At 41.7% G+C, this 6,000-nt stretch overlaps 1 long non-coding RNA gene across 1 annotated transcript in view; it reads right to left on the bottom strand.

Annotated features, from left to right (window-relative positions):
- Positions 1–826: 826 nt before the first annotated feature.
- LOC138741046 (uncharacterized) overlaps positions 827–6,000 on the bottom strand; it is an 88,682-nt gene continuing 83,508 nt past the window's right edge. The window contains exon 3 of the long non-coding RNA XR_011343294.1: positions 827–3,049. This is a non-coding gene — a long non-coding RNA (uncharacterized lncRNA). The remainder of the gene's footprint in view (positions 3,050–6,000) is intronic.

The following is a 6,000-nucleotide window of genomic DNA, read 5'->3' as shown; positions in this document are numbered from 1 at the left end:
ATAACAAATGTTTTGGGGTTGAGCCCTTCATCAGGGAATGATAAAATGTCAGCAGGCATCTGGACAAAATGGTGGGTGGAGGAAGGTGCAGGGGGAGGAGTATGGTCCCAAAGGTAGGAGGTGGACGAGAGAAGGAGGGCACACCAGTAAGCAGTTTGAGGAGGGATGGCTCTGTGAATAGAGAAGGAAGGGGGTGGAGAGCTGAAAGAAAGGGAAAGGGAAAGGGAAGGGAGGAAGAATGGAGAGCAAGATAGCAGAAACCAGAGAAGCTGATGCAGCAGAGTGAGCAGGAAACTGGGAGATCGCTTCGCTGAGCACTTTTGCTCAGTCCGCATCAGTGACAGGGATCACCCTAGTGACTAACCAGCATTTCCACTCCCCACTCCCATGCCTGCCATGGTCTCATGTACTTTCCCACCAAGACCATAAATTGGAGCAATAACACTTTATTTTCTGCTTAGGCACTCTCCAACTGGATGGCATTAACCGACTTCTCTGGTTTCTGCTATCCTACTCTCTGTTCGCCCTCCCTTCCCTTTAGATTTCTTTCCTTCAGCTCTCCACCCCCTTCCTTCTCTATTCACAGAGCCATCCACCCTCCTCCTGCTTGCTGGTGTGCCCTCCCTCCCTCATCCACCTATTAGACTTTGGGACCGTGCTCCTCCCACCATTTTTTTCAGGTGCCTAGCAACATTCTTTCATCTCTTGATGAAGGACTCAAGCCTAAAACATTGGTTTTTTATCTATCTTTGCTACATAAGGGACACTGTTTCACCAGCTGAGTTTTTCCAGCATTGTACTGTTACCTCAACCAGTGTCTGCAGAGTTTCATGTTTTATGACAGAATCAGAATTTATTTTCATGAACAAGTCACAAAATTTGTCGAGTTGCAGCAGCGTTATAGTGCAAACGTTCATATAAACCACCTTACAATAAATAAATAAAAATAGTGCCCGAAAAGTCAAAGTAAGGCAGTGTCTTTGACCATTCAGGAATCTGATGGCAGAGAGGAAGAAGCTGTCTTTCTGCTGCTGAGTGCTCGTCTTTAGGCTCCTGTACCTTTCTCCCCTGATGGTAGCAGAGCAAAGAGAGCATGGCCTGGGTGGTGGGGGTCCTTGAAGATTGAGGCTGCTTTCTTAATGCCTGTTGTGGATGTCTTTGATGGAGTGAAGTCTGGTGCCCGTGATGTCTCAGGATGAGTTAACAAACCTTGAGATTTTTCTTGTCCTAATTGTGGGCATTTCTGTATCAGACAGTGATGCAGCAAGCCAGAATGCTCTCCTCAGTTCACCTGTAGAAGTTTGAGGGTCTTTGGTGACATACCGAATCTCCTCAAACACCTCAAAGCAAAGCCACTGGTGAGCATTTTTCATGATTTTATCAACATGGAGGCTCCAGGACAGATCCTCAGAGATGTTGACGCCAAGGAATTTGAAGTCCGTGACTGAGCCCTCGACAAGGATTAGATCGTGTTGTCCTGACTTCCTTCTGAAGTCCACCTTCATCTCCTTTGTTTTGCTAATGTTGACTGAAAGGTTGTGGTTTGATACCATTCATTTAGCTGATCTACCTCCCTGCTTTCAACAACAACCATGGTGTCATCAGCAAATGACAGTGATGGATATTGGTACTGTGATAGCATTGCCCTAACAATAATTGCCCTTTAATGGAGGAAAATTATTTGAGTGCTTTTAACATATTTTGTATGCATTTTATATTTTTAATTGCTCTGGTTAACTTGTTTTTTTTTATTATTTAAATGGACTTTGATTCTATTGACTGTCTTTAACAGAAAACTGGCTTCAGAAGATTTATTTTCCTTTGATTAGGACTGGTTCTACCTCCCATTCCCAATCGTTAGCTCCATTAAATCAATTCTCACAAGGGATTCAGCAAATACATTTGACCTAATTGATGTTGGGATAACTCCAGCAAGGTGTACTTTTTCTTCTAAAGTTGGAAGCAAGTGGGACAGATTCTCTTTGTTCACTGAAGTAGTTCAAGTATGAAGTAATTTAACCTTAAACTTGTTTCAGAATCAGCTTGCAATAAGAAAACTGCAGGTTTGTAGCATAGACCTCGAGAAACTCACTCAAGAGTAACACACATTTTAATTATTTGGTCAAAAGCCCTGGAACTTGCAAATGACAGTGTTGTGGAAGTAACCTTCAACAAGCAGAGTGCACAGGGTCAAGGTCAGAGAAATACGAGGGAAATCAATGGATGTATGATTAGTGGTAGAATGGAGTGTTGAGGCACAAGATCGGTGGCAATGTTATATAAAAATAAAATTTAGACATGCAATACTGTAACAGGCCCTTTCGGTCTACAAGCCCTTGCTGCCCAATTACACCCAATTGACTGGCATCCCCAATATGTATTAGAGGGTGGGAGGAAGCTTACACAGGGAGAATTTAAAAACTCCTTACAGTCTGCATCAGATTCGAACCTTGACTGCTGGGGCTGTTACAGCGTTGTACTAACCACTACACAAAACATGCTGTCCCTGGATAAAATTTTTTAAAAAAATGTACATTCTGGAAGAAATAATCACTTTAAAACCCTTTTTTGATAGGAGATGACCAAGCCAACTTTGCAGAAGCACAGACTGAGATGGGTATTGAGACAATAACAAGCCTGAACCAGATCTTACATTAATTGCCACTTGGAGACGGCACGACAGTGAATAAACTTTTTTGAGATCAGACATTAAACTGCCATGTCACATATCAGGAGTCATTATCAGTAGAAAAATATGAGCAGTTGTGGTTATTTAACTAACATTTCTGTAATGCTTTTCAATGAAAATTGTACTTTATTAATAAGCTTCAGTGCAGTTGACATGCTTGTCTAAGCAACAGCTGTCCAAAAGTGTGCGAACAGACGCCGAAGAACATTAATGAAGCCAAAGATGTGAAGCTTGTAAATCTGTGCACTCTGGTGGGAGACAATCTGAGTTCCAGGATTACACAGACACCCAATGTTGATGGATTTCCGCCAGTTCCTGGAGCTTCTGTTCTGAGGTAAATTGTGTAATCTTTGTGTCAACCTAGGGTTTAACAGAGCAGATGTCACTGTGGGCATGTTGCCATTGTTCACCGAACCTGATTCAAGAGATGACCTATTAAAACAAGTCTCTGAGACACCACGATTTATTTATATTTATTTTTAAACATGTATATATGACTGTACTTCTCTATAGGTGTGTGATGTCTGTATGTGTGCTTGCACTGTGATCCAAAGAATGCTAGTTCATCGGGTGGTACTGGTACCATCAGATGAAAAATTAACAAACTTGAAGGCAACACTATTCTGATGGGTAGCATCTCCAAGGGCTCCCTGACTACACAAGTCAGTGTACTAACAAATACAGCTCAACACTTTGTGCAAAACAGTATTTTTGGTGGGGGAGGGGGCTCAAAATCCTCTTAAATGGTTGTCTGCCATTGGGCTTCCCAGTTACAAAGAATAGAAAATGCATCTGATTTCACTCATTTTTTTCTGTGAGTACTGTACATTTGCAAAATATAGGCATTACTTGGCATTTTACTTTCCCTCACTGATAACTTCTGAACAAAGCAGGTAATTCAGAGAAACAGAAGCAGGAGTCGGTTTCTTGGCACTTGAAGTTTGGTGTGCTTTGCAGTAAGATCATGGCTGATCTAACCTTGACCTCAAAACCAATTTCCTGTTATCTCCCCACAACTCCTTGACTGACTTTTAGTTTAAATGTCTGTCCCCCTTCCACCATTAATATATTAAATTCCTCTGCTTTCGCACCACCCTGGCGCAGAGAAATCCAAAATTTCAGGTTCTGAGAAAATAAATTCATTTTTATTTCTGTCTGAGATGATTAACACTTTAATGTGAACCAGTTTCCCTCAATTTTGGATACCACTGGGAGCAACATTTTCTCAGCTCCCACACTATCAATCTATAAAGAGTCTTGCTTTCAAAAGGTCACTTCCCTCTTCGCTGAAAGGTACAGCTGCACAAAAGAAGTGGATTTCACTCCCTGCAGGACAATAGTAAACCAGATGGAGACACAGGACCCTGTTAAAGCCATAAATTACATTGTAGAAAATGTATGTCAAAACCAGACACAATCTGCAATTATCAATGACAACCACAGCCTAAGACTGTGATTCTTAAATGTTGCATGAAAACGTCGTTTGATCAGGTTTCTTCTCTGGTTGCACTCAACAATTTTTAAGGTCTTTACATGAACATGTACAATGCAAATGTTATGAGTTGACCTCTGCAAGATCCCAAACTATTCCTGATCCACCCCTGAACAGGGAACCGAGACACACTTCAGATGGTTTGCCTATGTTGCAGTCACATTCTCAGATATTGCAGTGTGGCCCTGGGACTGCTGTCCCTGCTGTGTCCATTAGCTGTATAACCAATGTATTGTTGAAGTCCAGCAGGGATACTGTCAAAACCATTATTGGGCTACAGATGAAAACAGCATCTTACAGGTCCCAAGAATAGACTTGACTCTCTCAAAATGTTCAACAAAGCAATACCAGACATCCAGTATGTTCTCATTCCAATCAATTGCAATTATTTAAGGTCATTGTTCTTTTCAAATTTGAATTATCTGTGTTAAAGTAAGGCAGATTTTTTTGTTACAGATAACAACAGGAGTGATTAAACACAAATGATTGGAAATTAAAATTGTATGACAATCTGTCTCCTGAATTGAAGTTTTATATTCAGGATCAAAATAAAATTGTCTGATATTCTATTGTAGGAACTCCCTATTCCAGGTAACTGAAATAATATGACTATAAATCAATGAGTTCATCAAGTCTAAACTCTAGATGTGCCAGAAATGTTGGTGCTTCCTTGTTTGACCAGCTTTATTGTTGAAGCTGCAGAGAATTTAACTATTTGTAAATTGGTACATAAATAAGACTGCAACTTATGAATGTGACCAAATTATGCAATTGGCACCCATACCCTTCAACAATTCGACGTGAACAAATAATAAAATCCCCATTCACTCAAGTGTGCAGTCTTCGTCAGAGTGGTCCGAGTGAGTGTGGTCAGGCTTTAGCTTAACCGGCTTCGGTGAGAACAGGTCAGAGGTGAAGGTTATAGTGTGGGTAAGTGAATTGTGTATTAGTTATTCAACAATTTTTGGGCTCGGCGGAATGTCTGTAGGTGAGTGTCAGATGTGGGGTCCCTGGGAAACTCCAAGTCTCCCCAATGCTTATATCTATGCCAGGAGCACAAAGATTCTGCCCTTTATTGATCGTGTTAAGGAACTGGAGCTTCAGCTTGATGACTGTCTGCTCATTAGAGAGAGTGAAGAAATCATAGAGAGGAGCTATAGGGAGTTGGTGGAGAGCACATCTGTGGCTGTCTCCCTTAGCAACGGGCATATTGATGAGGATGATTTGACAGAGGACAAGCATGGTGGCCAGATCTCCAGCAATGAGTCTGTGACCCAGAAAGAGAGGCAGCATGCAGATGGGATCAGTGATTCTAAATTGAGAAGGATGGAAAAGAGATTATGCAGGTCTGATAAAGACACCTAAATGATGTGTGGCCTTCCCAGGTACCAGGGTATGGGATGTTTCTGATCGGGTCCAAAACAATCTGCGGAGAAAGGGTGAACAGTCCAAAGTATTGGTGCATGTTGGTACCAATGACAGAGGAAAGATAAGTATGATGTGCTGAAGGTAAAATATAAGAAATTAGGAAGGAAGCTGAGAAGCAGGACCTCCAGCGTGGTAATCTCAGAATTACTGCCAGTGCCTAGTGCTGGTGATGGCAAAAATAGCACCGTCAGGCAGATAAATGCGTGGCTGAAAAACTGGTGCAGAGGGCAGGGCTTCAGATTCTTGGATCACTGGGATCTCTTTTGGGGAAGGTACAACATTTACAAAAAGGATGGAATACACCTGAACCCAAAGGGGTCCAATATCCAGACATGCAGGTTTAAGGAAGATTTAATTAATTTTGCATGGGGATGGGAACCAGAGTGTCAGA

Source organism: Narcine bancroftii, chromosome 8 (assembly GCF_036971445.1).
Source record: "Narcine bancroftii isolate sNarBan1 chromosome 8, sNarBan1.hap1, whole genome shotgun sequence".
In the NCBI taxonomy this organism is placed as follows: Eukaryota; Metazoa; Chordata; class Chondrichthyes; order Torpediniformes; family Narcinidae; genus Narcine; species Narcine bancroftii.
Note: the sequence above shows the minus strand (reverse complement) of the source record. Positions and strands in the feature narration are given on the sequence as shown.